We start from the raw sequence: 21,913 nt of genomic DNA on the forward strand, positions 1-21,913 counted from the left end.
TGGGGCGGGGGGGGGGGGGGGGGGGTCCGGCCCCGGGGGGCGGCCCTCATGATGGCCTGGTCCGCGATCGGGGCCCACCGATCTGCGGGCAGGCTTGTGCCATGGGGCACTCTTTCCCTCCGCCGCCCTGTGTAAGGCTCCGCGATGGCCGGCACAGAGAAGAAACCCCCTGCGCATGGGCAGGAATCACGGCAGCGGTTCTGCGCATGCGCCAGAACACGCTGGCGCTCCTTCAAATGAGCCAACTCGCGCCGGCCGGCGGAGTCCCTTCGGCACCGGTTGGTGGGGCGCCAACTACTCCAGCACCGGCCTAGCCCCCGGAAATGCGGAGTATTCCATATCTTCCGGGCGGCCCGACGCCGGAGTGGTTCACTCCATTCTTTAGCCCCTGTACGGCCCTTCCCCGCTGATTGCGGGAGAATCCCACCACATGTCTATCTACCTGTATTGCACCTTTCTGCACTGTCCCCATATCTCTTGATTCCCTTGATATTCCCTTGATTTGATGTGCCTGCCTATAGCTCTCTGAGGTAGAGAATTCACAGCGCCAGCATCCCAGGTTCAGTTCCCGCTAGGCTCAGTGTCTGTGCAGAGTCTGCACGTTCTCCCCATGTCTGTGTGGGTTTCCTCCGGGTGCTTCAGTTTCCTCCCACAAGTCCCAAAAGATGTGCTTGTTAGGTGAATCAGACATTCTGAATTCTCCCTCTGTGTACCCGAACAGGCGCCAGAGTGTGGCGACTAGGGGATTTTCACAGTAACTTCATTGCAGCGTTAATGTAAGCCTACTTTGACAATAATAAAGATTATTATTATTAGATTTACCACTCATTGAGTGAAGAAATGTCACCTTATCTCAGCTCTAAATGACCAACCCCTTATTCTGAGATTCTCGCCCTTAGTTTTCAATCTCCTCCCATCCAGTGGAAACATCTTCCTCACCATCTACCCCATCAAGCCCCTTAAGAATTTCATCTGTTTCGGTGAGATCAACTCTCATCCTTCTAACTCTTGGGAATTATAGGTCTGATCTACTCGGAGGACTACACCCTAATCCCAGGAATCAGCCAGGTAAACCTACTTTGTACTCTCTTTAAAGAGATGTAGATCCTTCCCACGAATAGGAGACCAAAACTGTGGACAATACTCCTCAGTGTGGTCTCACCAAGGCCATGATTAATTAGAGTAAGATATTTTTCCTCTTAATTCTAAACTCTTTGCAATGAAGTCGAACATACCATTTGCTTTCCAATTTTGTGATTGATGTGTGTACCAACATTTCTCAATCTCCGACCATTTAAAAAAAAAAATTCTGTTCTTCTATTTTTCCCACTAAAATGGAACATCACACTTCTCCACCTTATATTCCATACGGCACATTCTTGCCTACTCAGTTAACCTCTTGAAATCTTTTTGTATCCTTGTTACAGCATAAGTTTCACGGGGGCGATTCCCCGAGCCCCGCGTCAGGCCGGAGAATCGCCGCAACCGCGCCACGACGCCCTGATGCCGGCGCGCGATTCTCCGAGGTGCGGAAGGGTTGGGGGTGGCCTGTGGGTGGGGGGGGCCTCTGATGGGGTCTAGCCCACGATCGGGGCCCACCAATCGGTGGGCCGGCCTCTCCCCCCCGGGCCGGCCTCTCCCCCCCGGGCCTACTTTCCTGCGCAGCCGGCCCCTAAACACCGACGCCATGTTGAGTTGGGGCCTGTGCGCTGAAGAAGACCCCCACGCACGCGCAGGTTGGCGCGGCCCAACTGCGCATGCGCGAGTTGGTGCGGCGCCCATTTGGCGCCGGGAAGGGAGGCTGGAGCGGCGTGAACCCTGTGGAGGACAAAATCGGTCATCCCCGTGCCCGTTCCATGCCATCGTCAAACGTGACGGTGTTCACAACGGCACAAGCACTTCGTCTCCATTTTCAAGAATCGCCCCCCACAACTTTGTATCATCAGTAAAACTTAACTTATTACACTCAATCCACTCATCTAAGTCATTGATATTTACTGTAAATAGCTGAGGACAGAGCACTTTGGAAACGCCGATTCATTGCTCTACAGATTAGGGGAATTTCAGACGGATACATTCCAATTAAATCTATAATTACGTAGCACTGATGCGAACATGCCAAATGGTGTCATCCCGTGCTATAGTTTCTTTGTAATGTTTTTCTTTTGTTGCCAAGAGCATCAAAGAAAACATGTAAGCTCTTCTTGTGCTGTGGAAGCAACACAAAAAAAATTATTTTGGAATTTTCTTTCAGTTACAATGAATGAAATTCACACTTTGCCACAAATTGATTTTCTGACGATGACTGCTCTCTGTAACTGATTTTTTTCCCCTGGTCTCCAACTTGTTGAACAGAGATATTTATTTCTTACATGATGAGAAATAGTACTGGGAGAACAGCTCTGTTAATGATTTTTTTCTGTCGTCTGGAGCAAATGCAGCTATTTGCAGACATATCTGTTCCCTTTAGAGTGTGAAATCTGATAGTTCTGCAAAATGCCACATTTTCTCCAAGACTTTTATGGGCTGCACTATTCACTCGATTTAGACAAAAGTGATGGTTTTGACTTTTAACTCTGTGCAAAGTTTCCAGACGAGCCCGTTCAATTTCATACTCAGGTTAATCAGGAATTACTGTAGTAGGAAAGCACAGTGCAGTATTTACCTGTACGACTTAGGTTCCTTCATGGCACATTGGTGTTTCTGGGGATGAAGAGTTCTAAATTGAGCTTCAAGTGCCATTGAATAAAAAGAATTGAGCTGTTAATTTCAACGGGAGTTCAGTTCATCTCTCAATTAGCTTAACTGAAAATTCTGGACTGTGAGTGGAATTGTATTGAGAGTAGAATTTTATTGAGTGATGCAATACAAATAAGGAGTTTTTTTCTCTTTCTTCGAGTAATTAAGCTTTCAAACTAAAATAAATGGGGGCACTGTGATAATTTTTACAAGTTATGAAACTGAGTATTGTGACAATAACCAACGCAGACGAGAAAACAATAACTCGATCCCTGACCAGTGCTGTATTTGTTGATCCCAGGAAGAGTGGCAGAGAGGGTGGTTTTAATTGGACTCAGCAGCCGGAATTCTCTGACCATTATGATTCAGTTTTCCCACCGACAGCCCACCCCTGCCCATGGTTTCCCGGGGGCGTGGGGTGGCTTTCAATGGTAGATCAATTGCGCCGCTGGGAAACACGTGACTGGGGGACGGGAGAATCCAGCCCAGTATCTCAAGCTTTGGAAAGAAAGATTCAGTTTAGCTTTCATTTCGAGCTTGTTAATTAAAAAAAAATAATTCGATTAAAGGTTTCATTTTATGAAACTCAAAATGATCAAATCCATACAAACAAAATACCATTTTAAAACTCATACCATAATCCCCCTCTTGTCCACCCCCCCCCCCCCCCCCCCCCCAACCCACTGACTGTGACCAATTCCTTAAGATAAAAGCCAAAGGTCACCACCTCCGGTAGGCCCTGGCCCAGGACCCACCCAACATGGCCACCAACCTCACCCCTAGGACGAGACACCTGAGTCCCAGTCAGATCTCTCCCCCTATAATCCTGAAAGAAGCTTTCCAGAAAAATGACTCCCTCCTCTCTCCCCTCACCATACAAACAAGCTGGGTTCACTGAACCTTGTCCAAGTTGGTCCAACAAGTCGCAGCCCCTTCCCACCTCACTCCCATTCACTAGCTGAAACTTTACAGCTGGCAAAGGTAAACCCCACCCAGGGTGTATGCTCAAAGAACAAAGAAAATGGCGCTTCCCAGTCCTTGTCGGCTACGGAGAGTAAACAAAGCCCAACAACATGCTGGTTTAGCACAGGGCTAAAGAACTGGCTTTTAAAGCAGACCAAGGCAGGCCAGCATCACGGTTCAATTCCCGTACCAGCCTCCCCAAACAGGCGTCGGAATGTGGCGACTAGGGGCTTTTCACAGTAACTTCATATGAAGCCTACTCGTGGCAATAAGCGATTTTCACTTCATTTTTTTCAACACCCATACAACACTTAAACTTCCCCTGGGAGTTACCCTGACTACTACCCCCGTCGACCCGCATCCCAAACATACAGCAGGTACAAACCACAACATATCTCAAACCAAATCCTCCCAACCAACCCGATAAGTCCCAATCAAATCCATTTATTCAAGTCCAAGCCGATGCTCCTTGCCAAAAACTTCCACCTATCTCCAACATATTGAAAAAATTGATCTCTCAACCCAAAGGTCACTCTTAGCCTCGCAGGGTACACTACTCCAAACCTGACTCCAACCCTGAATAGCGTTGACTTCACCTTATTAAAATCTACACGCCTCTTCGGCAATTCCGCTCCGACATCCTGATCTATTCCGATGATGCTTCCTTCCTACCTTGTGTCCCGATTCACTTTGGCCCATTGCAGAACCCGCTCCTTCTCTTGGAAGCCATGAAATCCAATAATCACTGCCTGTGGTGGCTCATTTACCCGAGTCTTCCACCAGAGTACTCGGTGGGCCTGATCCAACTCAGGAGAGGACAATTGCCTGATCCCCCCCCAAAAAAAGTTTGACGAACATCTGAGAAAAGTACTCAGTCGGCGTTGGGCCCTCAACCCCCTACGGCAACCCCACAATCCTGAGGTTCTGTCTCCTCAACCTGTTCTCCATGTTATCCACCTTTGCCCTCAGGATCTTGCTCCTATCCTCTACAGCTTCCAATGAGATGATTCGTTCCCCGTGCTGCGACAAGACCGCCTTCACATCCTTCAGCAGCTCTCCATGCGCCTTCACCAGCCTCTCCTGGATCAGGTCAAATGCCTCTTCAGTTGCCCACTTTAGGGTAGGCTTGGTAGTAACGGCTGTGCTCTCATGTTAGCTGGGTTGCGGACAACACAACAGACCACCATGACATTTCATATATACTCTGGTGTAGAGGATGTCCCTGGAGAGGCCCAGGCAGCAGAAGTGTTGCTTTGGGACATGGTTGATTTGCTCCATCATGTTCCTTGTTGTTGCAAGACTCTCATTGTAGGAGCACTCATCCCATGTGGTCAGGAAGTGAATCATTAACTAGGTGTAAAGCTTCCGACAACCACCAGCCAGCACCTGGTTCTTTGTAGTGGACCAAAGATGGTAGATATGGGGCTGACTGCTGCAGGATGAAAGCATTGATGCTGCTGCCAGGATAGCAGGCATTCACCAAGAGAATCTTGCGATCATGGTCAGACACCAATTGGACATTAATAGAATGGTTCCCCTTATGGTTATGGAACATCTCTGTTAAAGTGGGGCCTGCAGAGCTACATGTGTGCGGTCATTGCACCCTGCACCATTGGTATTCGCACCAACTGCGGAAAGCCAGGTGTTCTCTCCTCTTGCTTCTCTCTGGTCAGTGAGGACAGACTGACTCCTTCTGAACACGGCCTCTGTCACCTACCTGAACAATGCTTGGTGGCGAACTGTGAGATGTTGCTGATGCTGCCTTCTCTCAGAAGGAAGGATCCACTGGTGTAGAAACTTAGGGCACCGGTGGGCTTGATGGTCACTGGCAGTGCCAACCCAGCCCTGTTATGAGGCAGTAGATTGGGTTGGAGCAGGTGGCATGGTTCAGTGGTCACCCCGTTGTTGAAACACTGGCACCTCACCTGCTGCTCCTGGCTGAGGTGGAGGGAGGAGAAGTGATCACTAAAGACCCTTGGTGAGTAGAATCATCCATTAATAACCCACCTCCTCTTGCCCTCTCTGTTGTCTGTGCTCTGTTTCTATACGGTGCTGCAGTTCATGAGGGAGTACAACCAGCCCCCATTTCTGAACCAGGCTTTCCAGCTCCTCTGACCTCCTTGTCAGGATCCATCACCACTCACTTGACAATCATAAAAATGAGCACAATTCCTCCAATACTGTAACACAGGCCTACCATTAACTTTATGCCAGTAATCAAAAGCACCATAGCTGGAAGTCAGATGGCTGGCCCTCTACCATAACTTGGGGAGCAGCGCGAGGGGGTCCCTTGTGCAGCTGAACGAATGCTCAGGAGAGGGCTCAGGAGAGGCCATTAACAGGGCCTGCAGAACTCAAAGCGGACATTTGGGTGCCAAGTCATGCCTGGGTGATATCTGACATCACAATCTGACCATTCTGCTTGCTCCTATAGTGCACACAAGGAGCACGCCTGCTCTTGTGTCATGTCAGAGTAGGGGTGCATTAATTTACATTATTTGCCTTCAAACAAAAGAAGCAAAGTGCATTCTAAAATGAATCCACCGGTGAGTCATTCTACCAATGGCTTGAAAATAACTGAGCAACTGTATTTTCAGCTGTCATTAATGCTTTCCACAATTATAACAATTCCATTGCTTTAAAATTCAAATAACCTTCAGATCCTCTCCCCTGACAAGATAATATGGTACTTCAATCAAGTCGGTTGCTTCGTGAAGGAATTTTATAATTAACTTATTATTCATGCAAAACATCACTTACATAAGTCCAAGATCCTAAATTTTAAACCTTGTTCAGTAATAGTTCTCAACATTCAATTTATTTAATGATGTGAAAGCATCTCAGACATGGAGCATTCTAACAGTTAATAATTGTTTTTCTTATTTCTTTTGATTCCGTGGATTGATTTCATTCTCATCTCACACAAAATATTGATTAGGAAAATGTTTATCATTCCCTTTCACAATTTCTCATTTCTTAATTCACATAATATCACAAGCTATCGGTCCAGATTTTATGCCAGTAATGGCAATGAAACTGTTATTGCTTGTGGTCATTGTTCCTCTGAAGCTGAAAACAATGTCTGGAGTTTGGACACCCGCAGAATAATTTGGAAATCCATAAGTTGCTGTTGGTGATTTTAGGCTTCTCCAAACGATGAGCTGTTCTGGTCTCACCCAAAGGACTGCAATCAATTTGGAATCATTAAACTGACGGATTTTTCCGTTCTTGTGCTCATAGGGTGGAATTTACTGCCCCTCATAGTTAGCTTCATTTAAATATGTCTGCGGCGGAGTATCCCAAGGCCTGGGATTCAATGCCCACACTTTGGATAACACGCTGTGGTGCCGTCTAGCACATACCCACAAACATGGATTAGGCATAATGGCACCTGGATGGGGGCTCTCCCAGGCGATCAGAGGCCCTGGATGTTTGGGCTCTGGGCAGGGTGGTACCCTGGCACCCTGGATGCCACCCAAGCACCTTGGCACTGCCAGCCTGGCACCTTGCCACCGTCAACCAGGCACTGTGGTAGTGCCACCCGCTAGGCTGGTAGGGGCACTGTCAGGGTGCCAGGCTGCCAGTGCCAAAGTGACTGGGTTCCAAGTTACCTTGCCAGGGATCGGGACTGGAGGTGCCCTGCCCTTATGTGCTGGGCTCAAGGACCCCCTAATCGCTAAGTAGGACGTTAGGTGGGAGGCTGCAGTGAGGGGGTGGGGGTCGAGAGATCGGGGTGGCATTTAAAAATGGCATCCCGATCTCATCCTGAACCAATGAGCTCAGCTCGTTAGTGCAGGAAGTGAGGTAAGTGCAGTCTCAGTGGGGCGTTTCCCGCAGAGGTCCCCTCCCCCAAAATAAAGTCCCATTCGATAGCAGGGTTGTTTTCAGCACTTCAACCACCTGGGAAAGACCCAGCTATTTGTGCCCAAAACAGGACTCTATTACATGCTGCCAAAAAGTGATCATTAATCTTATTTTCAAAAATTAAGCCTCTAATGTACTCGCCATTGCAGCCTAGTGTTGAATGCTGGCCTGTGAACCAGCGTGCCTAACTTGATACAAACAGATAGCTCGAATATCTTCTTGAGGAATGAGATACGAGAATGAAAAGTACATGTAAAAATCTATTTGGTGTGACTGAATAACTAGGAATTCTGAAAAAGGATACTTTTTCTTCATCATTCAAACAATTCTCAATTGGTGTAACGGCACTGTTATCGTGACCACGAAGCACATGGTGGGTCAGCAATAGATCTCCCCACGGGCTTCGTGCAATACGAATGGGAGATGCATGGCGGGAGTTCAAAACCGGCAATTCCAACTTGGACCGGCATCTCTGTAGATCCCCAGGCTGGGATGCAAGTGTTGGAGGCTGCGGCAGCGACCCTTTTTGTTACTTTAATAAAGTGAGTTATCGTTAGAAGTCTGGCCTTGGCAAAGTTATTACAAGCACATATGCACATTTTTTACTGCTCAATTATCTTATACCATTGAGACTTATTAACCATGTACACATTAGGGCCTGGTAGTTAATCAGCCTATACCTTGAGGCATGGTAAATGTGCAGGGAATGAGCCACAGAAGTAACACCTGAGCAAATGTGTAAAGGGAAAGAATAAAATGGTGCAACTGCATTCAGTTCCTCTAAACACCAAATGGGACATTTCAGAAAAAAGACTTGACCTTAACAAGAAATAATCAACAACTGGGTACATGGGCATCATTGTAATAGCATTAGAACTGATGAAAATATACTTTCCTCCCTCGAAAAAGAGCAAAAGCCAATTGTTAATTTGACTTGCTCAGCTGCTGTAAGCTTGGACAAACTTTGGAATGAGCACTAAGGAGTATGAATGTGATAGGTAAAATAAATACTATTCTGCCTTGCTAAGAGCAGGGTGGAGAGAATATTTCAAATATGAGAATTCAAAGAATGTAAAGTTCACTCTGTTGCCATGTAAACCTATCTCATGTGCTGCAGGGGAAAGTGTTCTTACATACAGCATACTGAAATTCTCCATAATAGGCACCACTGTGAATACAACTGATTTTCTACCTCATTTATTACCATTGGTAATGTTGCTAATACTCAGATGTCATGGTGCAAAAAGTATTTCCATGATCAAAAGCACCAATAAACATACAGGCGAACTGTAGCTCGTACCTCCCACAACTTAACGTCTTATTGCTATTAAACAGAAGCCTTCTCTTGCCTGTAGCACAAAGGAGGAGACAGCTGGGAGTAATTGCCAGTAACCCAAGAGCCAAACCCAATTCCCTCGGGTCTAATGTATGAGTCATAAGTTGTTTTATTACATAGGTTTGGGGACTGCTTTCCATTTGGGAACAGAAGTCTGTTCATCTCTAATTATTATGTTTTTCTGGTTAATTACAGAAAATATTTGGACGTAGTGTTTCTAGTACCTACCACCGGTAAATGCAATCCCGTAAAAAATAGAATCCTGCTGTTGGTAGTGCCTCCCAAATAAACGTTGGTGTGTTTATGCTTCTCAATCTGCCTTACAATTTGGATCTAATGACAACCTTAACTGGCAGTGACATAGGAAGAAGATTTATTTCTTGTCTTTGGTTGAACATCATGGCTATCATTGCAAAAAGAATCCAACCCTGATCATTCTGTAATGTCGTGGGACCTTTAAGACATTGTTAAGTCATTATTTCATGAATAGAGTTAGTGATGAAGCACTTCATGATTATTTTTTAAGTGTATTTTGAAACCACTCTCCGTTCCCTTTCTTTTGTGAAATGAACTGCAATAAAATGTCCCACCTCAAAATGTTAACTTGAGGGGCAGCATGGCGGCACAGTGGTTAACACTACTGCCTCATGGCGCTGAGGACCCGGGTTCAATTCTGACCTCGGGTCACTGACCGTGTGGGGTTTTGCACATTCTCCCCGTGTCTGTGTGGGTCTCACCCCCACAACCCAAAGATGTGCAGGATAGGTGGATTGGTCACGCCAAATTGCCCCTTAATTGGGAAAAAAGGAATTGGGTACTTTAAATTTATAAAAAAAAGAAAAATAAATTAAAAGAAAAAAATGTTAATTTGCCGTTTACATTTTTAGATCCTTACTCCTCTGTTGCGCATTCCCAACATCATGCCTTGTTTGGTAATAAGCAATGTATTCTTAGTTTCCTTCACTAGTTGGAGAGATAGTAGCTATTATTATTAGTAGTAGTATTAAGCAACTAATCTGTGCGTCAGTGACAGAGACAGGAAAAGAGCAGCTGGTGTCCACACAATCGCCTGAGAAGCAAAAAAGAGAGACGAAAAAACATATTCCCAATTTAGGGAAAGAAAATATTTCACTTTGAGCTCCAAAGGCAAGGAGGCAAACTTCAGGAGACTATGGAACTTGTATTACAAATCACTGCTATCTTTTTTTTTCCTTTTGAAACTCAAGGCATCTTCAACTTGCAAGGCCCATCCACCTGGAGAAATGTGATGCTCCACGAAAATAGATTATGAGGGCCAGAGAAGTTGTTCAGCAGTAATTCTGAACTTACAATACCGTTATAAACTCAGTTACGGCAGATGATGGAAACTCTTCAAGGGTTTTTACAGCTAGACTAATAGCATAAAAGCGAAAGTTCACATCAATTCACATTATTTCAGTAGAATTTGTGGGAACATCAACGATGGATCCTGTGGAGGATCAGGGAATCAATGACACCTACATCTGGAGTTCTGCGTTTAACTACACACGTGCCGATGGTAATATTCACAGTCCGTTTCACAGTTTTAATATCGGTGAACACTGACAGTTTTGCTGTCATTACAACTGCAAAATTCGGACCAGTATAAAACCTGCTAATATCCTTAATAAATAAACATTTAAATTACTTTTAAATTTTGGAATACTTTCAGTTAGGGAATATCTTAACACGCAGTAGAAATATTTCCCCCACTTTGAACCAAGAATGCTTTCTGAAATTCAATCATTCTTCTGGGTCACCATGGCAAGTATTTTGTACCAGTGCGTAATAGCAGCAATGGGATTATCTGCTTTCTGAATGGAGATAATGACCAGGACACCAAGAGAACTTCCTACTCTTCAGTTATGACGTTCTTAACATCCAACAGCGCAGCCAAATTATGCATTTTTATTTCACAGCTTGAGAACAGCAGCTAGTCCTCCTCAGTGCTGGAAGGGCCAATCTTATTTATGTGCTCATATCCTAGTGTGTGGCTTGAAACCACATAAATCTTTGGTCCGAAAGTGAGAGTGCTGCAGGTGACACAAAGTCAACATTGAAATCTTTTCTCATAAAGGTTTCTTTAAAGTATATTTTAACAAGTTATTTATTTACCAGACATTAACGACAGTCATAAGGAAATAAGGTAATTCATCATCGGTCAATGTTTATGTAAAATGCTATTTATTCAAAGTATCGAATACCTTTTGTAATGTCCTCGATAACATCTGATCTTGTCAAACACAAGCATTATTTGCTACCTACATTGATCTCAAATTTTCAGTTAATTGTTGATACCTATTTGAACACAGTAAATGCTAGTCTGCTTCAAGCTATATTCAAGTAAGGATAACTTTATTGTCTTGCTCTATTGACTGCAATATGCCAGCAAACATCGAGCCAGACATTCTTTCCATGCAAATAAATCCATCTAGACACTCTATCAGACCATAGCCTTCAGTCCCATTTGAAGAACTTTATTTAAAACCTTTTTGAAATGGCAACTAATAGATTCCCTTCATCCAAGAGTTTCAATACTTACTCAAATAATTGCAATAACTTTTCAAGACAGGGCCTATTATTTTAAAAACAATAGTCCGGAGTCTAATTGATCCCGCCAGCAGAGAGCTCGCTGGATTTCCTTAAAATTCTGGTATTGCCATATTGAGCGGGCTGCCCAATCCCAAAGTTCACGGCAGGCTCCCCCTCCCCCAACAACGCAAACCCTGGTCAACCCCACCACTCCCATTGACAAGGAAGGCACCCCCAACCCCTCATTAAGGAGCAGTGTCCTTCCCACACCACAGGAATAATGCGTCACCCCCACAGCATGCACATATGAGAATATGAGAGAGATTGAGACCTCGACATGACGACCCTGTCCCCTCCATCAGCCACTCCCATCAGCCCTCCCATCAGCCAACACAATCAGCCAACCCCATCAGTCACCCCTTTAGGCTCCCCCATTCAGTACAAACCCCCTGGCATTGCCAATGGTGCACTGCCCCCTGGCGCCATGGCACCTACACCCTGACACCTGCACCTGGTGCGGTGGAACTCAAAGGGAGGTCAAGGAGGTCATGTGCCCCTCTGCTACTGCAGGCTGCAGAGGGGAGGGTTTCCCCAAGGATCCTGGGGGTTGGGTGGGTTCAGGCTGCAAGGTGAGGGCTTGACCCCGGGACCACCCCCCACTGGGATGGAGGTCCCATGGTCTGCCCCTTCCAGACTTGGGCAACCTGCAGATCATACTTGACATGGTAATCTCAGGCAGCCCCCTAGTGAACAATATCCTCCTGGTCCCACTTGGTTAACTCTGAAGTGGGCTCCTCACCACGAATTGCTCTGCCTGATAGCTGAAGAGCACTCCAAGCAGTTCAGTGAAGAATCAATGCAGGAACACTTTCGCTTTCCTAACATCTGTCTCCTCAGAGCTATGCTTTTGAAACTGCAGCTGTTACAAGTGTCAGAGGCTTCCCGGAAAGTCCACAATGCTTGAAAAGACTTCAAATCCTGTGAGATCATTTGAAATGCAAAATATCCATTCAATTTCACAGAGCAATACTGTTCACTAACTTGTGATTGACAGTTTAATGATTCAGACACTTCTGCCTTTTGGGGATTGTTTATTCCACTTTCCCTTCATGCTTGAATGCATCTCAAGTACTTTGCTGCTAACCACAATGTTCAGAAACACTGTTGCTATGATTGACAGCTCCTCACCGTGCATCACACAAGCTCACCCGCACGTTGATTCTGTCTACACCTCCCACTGCCTCAGGAAGACAGACAGCATTATCAGAGACCCCTCCCACCCAGGTTTTGCCTTCTTCCAGACCCTTCTATCAGGCAGAAGATACAGAAGTGTTAAGACCCGTACATCCAGACATAGGAACAGCTTCTTCCCCTCAGCTACTAGACACCTCAACAACTCCCCCTCGGACTGATCTGTTCTCTGTAAGAACACTATTCAAGATGTCCTATGCAGCTCTTGCTCATGTATTTGCTTTGTTTGGCCCCTTGTTCCACACTGTAACCAATCACTATTTGTCGATGTACTCTGTCGATTATTTTTTTTTGTCAACTATGTATGTACTGTGTACATTCCCTTGGCCGCAGAAAAATACTTTTCACTGTACTTTGGTACATGTGACAATAAATCAAATCAATCAAATCAAAGTAGCTAAGTGGTTTCACTTCCTCTTTTCTAACAGCAGAAAGCATTTAGCTGCTGTTTTGAAGGCATTTGTCTGAGGGTAGATAGGGTGGCAGGTGGAGAGGGTGGCAGCTGGGTGAGATGGTAGATGAGTCAGGGGTAGCCAGGTCAGCAGTTAGTCAGGTTGGATCAGGGGATGCTCGGATGTTGGGGGATTGTCAGATCGAGTCAGGAGGTCAGATGGTCAATGGACAGTTGTCTCAGGTCAGAGAGCAGCCAAGGGATCAGTGGGGTTGTCAGGTGGTCTGGAATGTACCCGGCATAGTTGGGATTTGAGGGGAAATCAGGAAGCTTGGTGTGAGTGATTTTATTTTATTTATTATTGTCACATGTATTAATATACAGTGAAAAGTGTTGTTTCTTGCATGCTATACAGACAACGCATACTGTACATAGGGAAGGAAGGGGTGACTGCAGAATGTAATAGAACATAGAACATAGAACGATACAGCGCAGTACAGGCCCTTCGGCCCATGATGTTGCACCGACATGGGAAGTCAAAAACTAAAGGCCATCTAACCTACACTATGCCATTATCATCCATATGCTTATCCAATAAACTTTTAAATGCCCTCAATGTTGGCGAGTTCACTACTGTTGCAGGTAGGGCATTCCACGGCCTCACCACTCTTTGCGTAAAAAACCTACCTCTGACGTCTGTCCTATATCTATTACCCCTCAATTTAAGGCTATGTCCCCTCGTGCTAGCAACCTCCATCCGCGGGAGAAGGCTCTCACTGTCCACCCTATCTAACCCTCTGATCATTTTGTATGCCTCTATTAAGTCACCTCTTAACCTTCTTCTCTTTAACGAAAACAACCTCAAGTCCATCAGCCTTTCCTCATAAGATTTTCCCTCCATACCAGGCAACATCCTGGTAAATCTCCTCTGCACCCGTTCCAAAGCTTCCACGTCCTTCCTATAATGAGGCGACCAGAACTGTACGCAATACTCCAAATGCGGCCGTACCAGAGTTTTGTACAGCTGCAACATGACCTCATGGCTCCGGAACTCAATCCCTCTACCAATAAAGGCCAACACACCATAGGCCTTCTTCCTATCAACCCTATCAACCTGGGTGGCAACTTTCAGGGATCGATGTACACTAACATGTAATGTTACACTAAATACTTTTAAAACCTACACGAAAATCAGTGTGTGTCTTTTACAGTCACAGCACTTAAACAGTTAACCACTCACCGAATTAGTAAACAAATTCCTTTAAAAAGCAACTTTAGCAGTCAACCCAGAAGCGGAAAGAGAGCGGAGCCACTCTCTCAGTCCTCACCTTGCTGTAACTGTATCCTCAGAAGTGATATAGAACATACATTTTAAAATGTAAACCAATGAGACACTTATGCCCTCTAGAAACTTGCTTAAAACCAATTTGTCATCAACTAAACTTCACAGAAACTCAAGCAGGCAACCCTGGAATGCAGGTAAACAACTCAATTAAATAAAAATGACTGCGAACTTACATTGCTCTTGAAGTAGTTTACTGCCTTGGCATGAATAATTAAATCCCAGTAGGCCACTGAAGCCAATGAACAGATTAAATTTTCTTCTGGCACGTAGGTTCTTCACAATGATCAGAAAGGAAATGTCTAGAATTAGCTTGTTTTAAACGTCATCTAAAATGATCATAGTTCAATCTAACATCACGCTGTGCTTAATGGAAGCTATATTTTACTCACCTGCAGACAGGAGTACCTTAGCTTTTGCTGCCTTCAACCCGAGAGAGAGCAACATCTCAGTTCTTAGTGAAGGCAGAAGACAAAAGAGATGCACAGTAGTTAAACTGGTTTGCCAGTAACTCTTTAAGGAGCCCGAATGGGAAAGGGAAAAACGGACAACAATTTATGAAACAAGTACAGCAATGAATGGATTGTCTAAATGAAATGAAATGACACACTCATACATAGAACATAGAACAGTACAGCACAGAACAGGCCCTTCAGCCCTCGATGTTGTGCCGAGCAATGATCACCCTACTTAAACCCACGTAACCCGTATACCCGTAACCCAACAATCCCCCCATTAACCTTACACTACGGGCAATTTAGCATGGCCAATCCACCTAACCCGCACATCTTTGGACTGTGGGAGGAAACCGGAGCACCCGGAGGAAACCCACGCACACACAGGGAGGACGTGCAGACTCCACACAGACAGTGACCCAGCCGGGAATCGAACCTGGGACCCTGGAGCTGTGAAGCATTGATGCTAACCACCACGCTACCGTAAGGCCCCATGTTCTGGTACAACCTGTTTTTTCTTTCAGCTGTTTACTGCTCCAATTACTATACTATGTGTAGTTTGTAGAATTCAGATGATCAAGAACTCCCATGGGGATTTGGTGTATAACTATTTGGACAGATAATAAAACAAAGTCTTCGGCATCTTTTTCAGTTTCTCACTGAGGGAAGCATTCTATATTTTGCAGCAATGGCTCAGTGAGTTTAGCATTCTTTCTTGTGCTTCTGAGAGTAATAGATTCAAGTCGCAATCCAGGCTGGCATTTCAGTGCAGTATTGATGGAGTGCTGCACAGTTGGGGCAGTTTCACTAGGATGCAAGGTTAAACTGAGGGCCCAGTTGGTCTCATAGGTAGATGTTAAAGGTCCCATGGTACAATTTAAGAAGGGCAGTGGAGTTCTTGTGTTCTAGCCAATATCTATCCCTCGACCAACGCCTCAGATAGATCAAACTAAAGCAAAATACTGCAGATGCTGGAAATCTGAAATAAAAACAGAAAATGCTGGAAATACTCAACAAGTCAGGCAGCATTTGTGGTACAAACCAGAGTTAATACTGCAGGGCAGATACAAGTGATCTGCTCATTTATTTAATTTCTGTTTATGGGACTACACTTTGCACAAATTGGCCATGTTTCCTATATTAGAATACTGACCAAACTGCAAATAATAAACTTAATGTGTAGTAAGGTGGTGTGGGATGTTGAGAGGTGCTATTTAAATGCACGTTCTTCCTTTTCATTTTAAATACATTCGCGGAGAAATTGATTTAACCTGTCACATGGCCCAAGACACACGTGGTATTGGGTCTTGAGACTCACTGACATGCAACGGCTGATTTGTAGCCAATGACTGTGCATGCACAGGCAGCCCACTGGGGAAGATGATTAAAACTTTAGGTTGACACGTGACTGACAGCAGCCTCCGAGTAGGTCCAGACAGAGGATTAGAATTATTTAGGAAACAAGGCAGTTGCAATCGGGAAGGAAGGAGGCAATCGGGAGGGAGAGAGGAGGGCAATTGGAAGGAGGAAAGTAATCGGAAAGGGGCTGAGAAGAGTCAGGTAACAGTCTTTGACATTGCAGTGGACCCGTGAGGAACACTCCTGATCCTCAAACTTCTACATTCAACTCATTTGTTAGATTCATTCATAGAATTTACAGTGCAGAAGGAGGCCATTCGGCCCATCGAGTCTGCACCGGCTCTTGGAAAGAGCACACCACCCAAGGTCAACACCTCCCCCCATCCCAATAACCCAGTAACCCCACCCAACACTAAGGGCAATTTTGTACACTAAGGGCAATTTATCATGGCCAATCCACCTAACCTGCACATCTTTGGACTGTGGGAGGAAACCGGAGCACCCGGAGGAAACCCACGCACACACGGGGAGGATGTGCAGACTCCGCACAGACAGTGACCCAAGCCGGAATCGAACCTGGGACCCTGGAGCTGTGAAGCCATTGTGCTATCCACAATGCTACCGTGCTGCCCACTTTTTTTTTCAATCAGAACCTCTGCTCTGCTGCCCTCTGCTGCATGCTTACCTTCACTCAAACTCCTCGGGTCACTTGCGCAGGTACACCTTCAACTTACGCTGACCGCACTTCACGTATGCAAATCTCCCCGGAACAGCCAATCAAAAGCTCTGCTCTGCTGCCTTCTGTTGGTGTCATCTTCTTTCCAGAAGGTTCACTGTCATGATCTCCACCCCAGTCTGTCCTGTGCTGTCCTTGCACATTCCATATAGTTCAACTGCACCATCCATTTTCTGCTCTGCTTGCCTCTCCTAATTTTTCCATCAATATTTTGTTCCAAAAATTGTCAGTCTCCCCTCTGCTCTAAGGTTGTGATTTCCAAGGTTTTGACACAATCATAGTGAAGTAATGGAGACATATTTCCAAGTCAGGAAGGTGTGTGGCTTTGAGGGGACCTTGCAGCTCGTGGTGCCCCTGTGCACCTTCCACCCTTGTCCTTCTAGGTGGTAGATATCACTGGTTTGGAAAGCTCTGTCAAAGGAGCCTTGCTGAGTTTCTACAGTGCATCTTGTAGATGGCACACATTGCTGCCATTCTGCATTGGTGGTGGAGGGTGTGAATGTTTAAGGTGGTGGATGGGATGTCAACCATTTGGGCTGCTTTGGAATCAATGGTGTTGAGTTTCTTGAATGTTGTTGGAGCTGAACTCATCCAGGTAAGTGGGGAGCATTCCATCACACTCCTGACTTGTGTCTTGTAGGTGGTGGACAGGCTTTGGGAAGTCAGGAGGTGAGTTACACACCGCAGAATTCCCAGCCTCTGACCTGCGCTTGTAGCCATAATATTTACATGGCAAGTCGAGTTATATTTCTGGTCAGTGGTAACCCTCAAGGTGTTGATAGTGGGCGTATCAGTGATGGTAATGTCATAAATATTAAGGGGAGATGGTTAGATTCTCTCTTGTTGATGATGGTCAATACCCAGTACTTGTGTGGTGTGAGTATAAGTTGCCGCTTACCAGTCCAAGCCTGAATATTGTTTGTAGCATACCGATACGGGCTGCTTCAGTATCCGAGGAGTCACAAATGATGTTGAACACTGTGCGAATGTCACCCTCCATCACTTTGCTGATGATGGAGGGTAGAATGATGGGGTCGTAATTGGCTGGGTTGGATTTGTCCTGTTTTCTGGGAACACATGGGCAGTTTACTACATTACCAGGTGAGTGCCAGTGTTGTAGCTGTACTGGAACAGATTAACTGGGGGCCGGCAAATTCTGGAGCACGATAAGTCTTCAGTACTATTGCTGGAATATTATCAGGGCCCAATGCCTTTGCCGTATCCAGTGCCTTCAGCAGTTTCTTGAAATCACATGGATTGAATCAATTTTGCTTATTACTGGCGTCTGTGATGCTTTGGAGGAGGCTGAGATGGATCCGCACTTGCGGCTGAAGGTGGTTCTAAATGCTTCAGCACTGATTTTTACACTGATGTGCAAGGCTCTCCATGATTGAGGATGAGGCAATTTTTGGAGCCTCCTCTATTCACAGGACAGCAGAACTTATATTTGGTCCATTGGTTATGGGATTGCTTAGCGCTGTCTACCGCATGCTGCTTTCGCTGCTTGGCATGCAAGTAATCCGGTGCTGTAGTACCACTAGGCTGACACCTCATTGCCCTCCTGTAACCCTTGTGGAATCAGGCTTGATTGCCCCGCTTGATAGTAATGGTAGAGTGGGAGATATGTCGGGCCATGAGGTTACAGATTGTGCCGAATACAATTCTGCTGCTGCTGATGGCCACAGCGCCTCAGTTTTGAGTTGCTGGATCTGTTTGAAATCTATCCCATTTAGCACAATGGAGGGTTTTGCTGTGTATCTACAGGTCAGAATACTCCGGCTGTTCACTGGCGGTAGAATTCTCTGGTCCTGCGGGCAGTGCGCCCCCGCTCGCTGGTTTCCCGGCAGGATGGGGGGGGGGGGCTTTAATAGGAATTCCCGTTGGTAGCGGTGGGAACAGAGAAACCCTTCGCCAATCAATGGCGGGCTGCCTCCTGCTGCCGAGAAGCAGACAACTGAGAAGCCAGAGAATCTCGCCCATAATATTTTCCGTGATTCCTTGCCAGTAGCCTTGCAGCTGAACAGGGCCCCTTTAAGAGAATTCTTGCATAATTCTATCAGAAATGGGCGTCATCGAACGTTTTGAACGGGTAACCGGGTAGTGCAACATCGCAGCCAGTATTGTGAACATCTGAATAAAGCTCTTAGTTTTTGCTGAACATCCACGGCCTCCTCAATTTAATCTTTAATGTGAAGAACTGTATAGTGGTCAGTCATACCAATACTGTCATGGGCAGATGTATTTGAGACAGGCAGATTGGCGAGGATGAGGTAAAGTAGGTATCTAGCAGATATATCCATTGGAACCCGTCCAGCTCAGTCAGTAATGCTGTTACCGAGCCACTCTTGGATGGACATTGAAGTCCCCCACCCAGAGTAGTACATTCTGTGCCAATTGTTGACCTGATGCATGGACCTCTTGGAATTCACACTGTTTCAGACTTCCAGGGCAGCTCCACTTGACTGTATAACACTGTTCTTCCACCTCTGGTGGGTCTCTCCTACTGGTGGGACAGGACCCTACTCAGGAAGATTGACGGCGGTTTCTGGCACTTTTTCTGTAAGGTATGATTCCAAGAGTCTGACTATGTTAGGCTCTTGCTTGATTATTTTGTGGAACAGCTCTCCTACATTTGGTGGCAGCCCCCAGACGTTAGTAAGGAGGACTTTGCAGGGTGGACAGAATTGGGTTTGCGCTTGTCATTTCTTGCGCCTTTGTTAATGCTGGGTAATCCATCTGGTTTCATCCCTTTTCGATTTTGTGATAGTTTGATACAACTGAGTAGCTTGCTCGGCCATTTCAGAGTGTATCTAGGAGTCAGCTACACGGCTGTGGGTCTGGAGTCGCATGTTGGCCAGACCAGATAAGGACAGCAGATATCCTTCCGAAAGGACATTAGTTTTTATTGGCAATGGTTTCATGATCACCATTACGTAGACTAGTTTTTTAATTCCTGATTTATTAATTGAAGTGAAATTCCATCAGCTGCCACGGTGGGATTTGAACGCGTGTCCCTAGAGCATTAGTCAATGGCTGCCAGTCCAATAACATAACCTCAATGCCTCCCCATATGTTCAAGGCAGCCCAAATTTGCAAAGGAGAAAAAAGGCATGGGCCCAGAAATGTATATTCATATTAATTCACCAATATGGTAGGTGGCATACTTCGGACTGGATTCTCCGATCGCCAACGTCGAAATCGCGTTCGGCGATTGGCCGGAGAATCCATTCTTATGCCGGAATTGGGGGCGGCGCCAATTTTCCGATGCTCCGCCCCCTTAAAAGCGGCATACTCGAGGAGTACGCCCCAAGCCATCAGGACGGCCTTAGGACATCACTTGAGGCCCCCCCCCCCCATGACTTTCCACCCCCGATGCGGCAATTCCCCGATGGCGTGGGGCGCGTGTTCTCTCACTTTTCGGGGACTTCGCTTGGCAGCTGCGGACTGAGTCCAGCGCCGCCACAGTCGGGGGTGGAAGCCATTTCACGGGCAGGGGGGGCTTCGGCAGGGGCTGGGGGGACTGGTGGGGAGTGCCGGGTGTGGCGAGATGGGTTGCAGTCTTTGGCAGGCTGGATCCGTGTGTGGCTGGCGTCATGTTGCACGGCGTGGCCGCCGCAGGTTGTCACTGTGCGCATGCGCGGCCATGGCCCCAGCCATTATGCGTCCGTATCGGGGCTTTACATGGGGCGGTTGCTAGCTCCCCACTGGGTGCAGCATCGGTGCACAGGCAGCACTGATGTTTTGGTTGTAAGTCCAGACGGATCCTGCAGACATAGCTGCAGAATCGGATAAACCAGTCCTTCACCTTAAAATGAGTGTGTGTGCCCCATTCGCCATATTGGATGCCTAGATGGCAAATTTGTGCTGATAAAATGGCCATGGCTCTATTGATGTTCACATATTGTTTAAGCACTGCCCAATTGTTTTTTTAAAATATTTTTATTCGCCTCCTTTTTCACATTTTCTCCCAAATTTACACCCACCAACAATAAACAATAATCAGCAACAAATATGTCAATCCCCATAACAATAACAACGATCCCATCCTCCCACCAAACCCCAAACATTAGCCCGCATGGTTACATAAACAAATGACAAAAAGGAATCAGGAATTATCTATAGTCACCCTTAATACACACAGCCCCCCTCCCCCCAACCCTCCCACCCATCCCCCCCAAATAATGTTCGATGTTATCCAGTTCTTGAAAGTGCAGAATGAATAATGCCCATGACTTGTAGAACCCCTCCATCCTTCCCCTCAGTTCAAACTTAACCTTATCAAGAGTCAAGTATTCCAACATTTACCCCTGCCAGGCCAGGGGACAAGGTGGAGAGGCTGCTCTCCATCCCAGCAGGATCTGCATATGGGCGATCAACGAGGAGAAGGCTACAATATCTGCCTCCGCACCCGTTTCCAACCCTGGCTAGTCCGACACCCCGAATATGGCCTCCCGGGGACCCCGGGTCCAGTTTCACATGCACCACTTTGGAAATTACCCCAAAAACCTCCTTCCAGTACTCCCCTAGCTTTGGACAAGAACAAAACACATGAACGTGATTAGCGGGGACCCCCCCCCCCCGCAACGTTCAAACACATCTTCTATTCCTTCAAAGAATTGGCTCATCCTCGCCCTCACGAGGTGCGCTCTGTACACCACCTTCAGCTGTATCAGCCCCAACCTCGCACACGAGGTGGAGGCATTCACTCTTCGGAGCACCTCACACCAGACCCCCTCCTCTATAACCTCTCCCAACTCTTCCTCCCACTTTGCTTTGATCCCTTCCAGTGGTGCCTTATCCTCTTCCAAAATAGCTCCGTACACCGCTGACACGACCCCCTTCTCCAGTCCCCCTGTCGTCAGCACCTCCTCCCAGCAATGTGGAGGTTGGTTCCTCCGGGAAGCTCTGTATCTCCTTCCTGGCAAAA

General features: G+C 46.3%; 1 protein-coding gene across 1 annotated transcript in view; it reads right to left on the reverse strand.

Annotated features, from left to right (window-relative positions):
• The window catches only part of card14 (caspase recruitment domain family, member 14), a 98,428-nt gene extending 83,798 nt beyond the window's left edge, over positions 1-14,630 (reverse strand). Inside the window, exon 1 of the mRNA XM_038777727.1 lies at positions 14,613-14,630. The gene's annotated coding sequence lies outside the window, so the exon portion shown is untranslated. The remainder of the gene's footprint in view (positions 1-14,612) is intronic.
• Between the last annotated feature and the right edge of the window lie 7,283 nt (positions 14,631-21,913).

Source organism: Scyliorhinus canicula, chromosome 18 (assembly GCF_902713615.1).
Source record: "Scyliorhinus canicula chromosome 18, sScyCan1.1, whole genome shotgun sequence".
In the NCBI taxonomy this organism is placed as follows: Eukaryota; Metazoa; Chordata; class Chondrichthyes; order Carcharhiniformes; family Scyliorhinidae; genus Scyliorhinus; species Scyliorhinus canicula.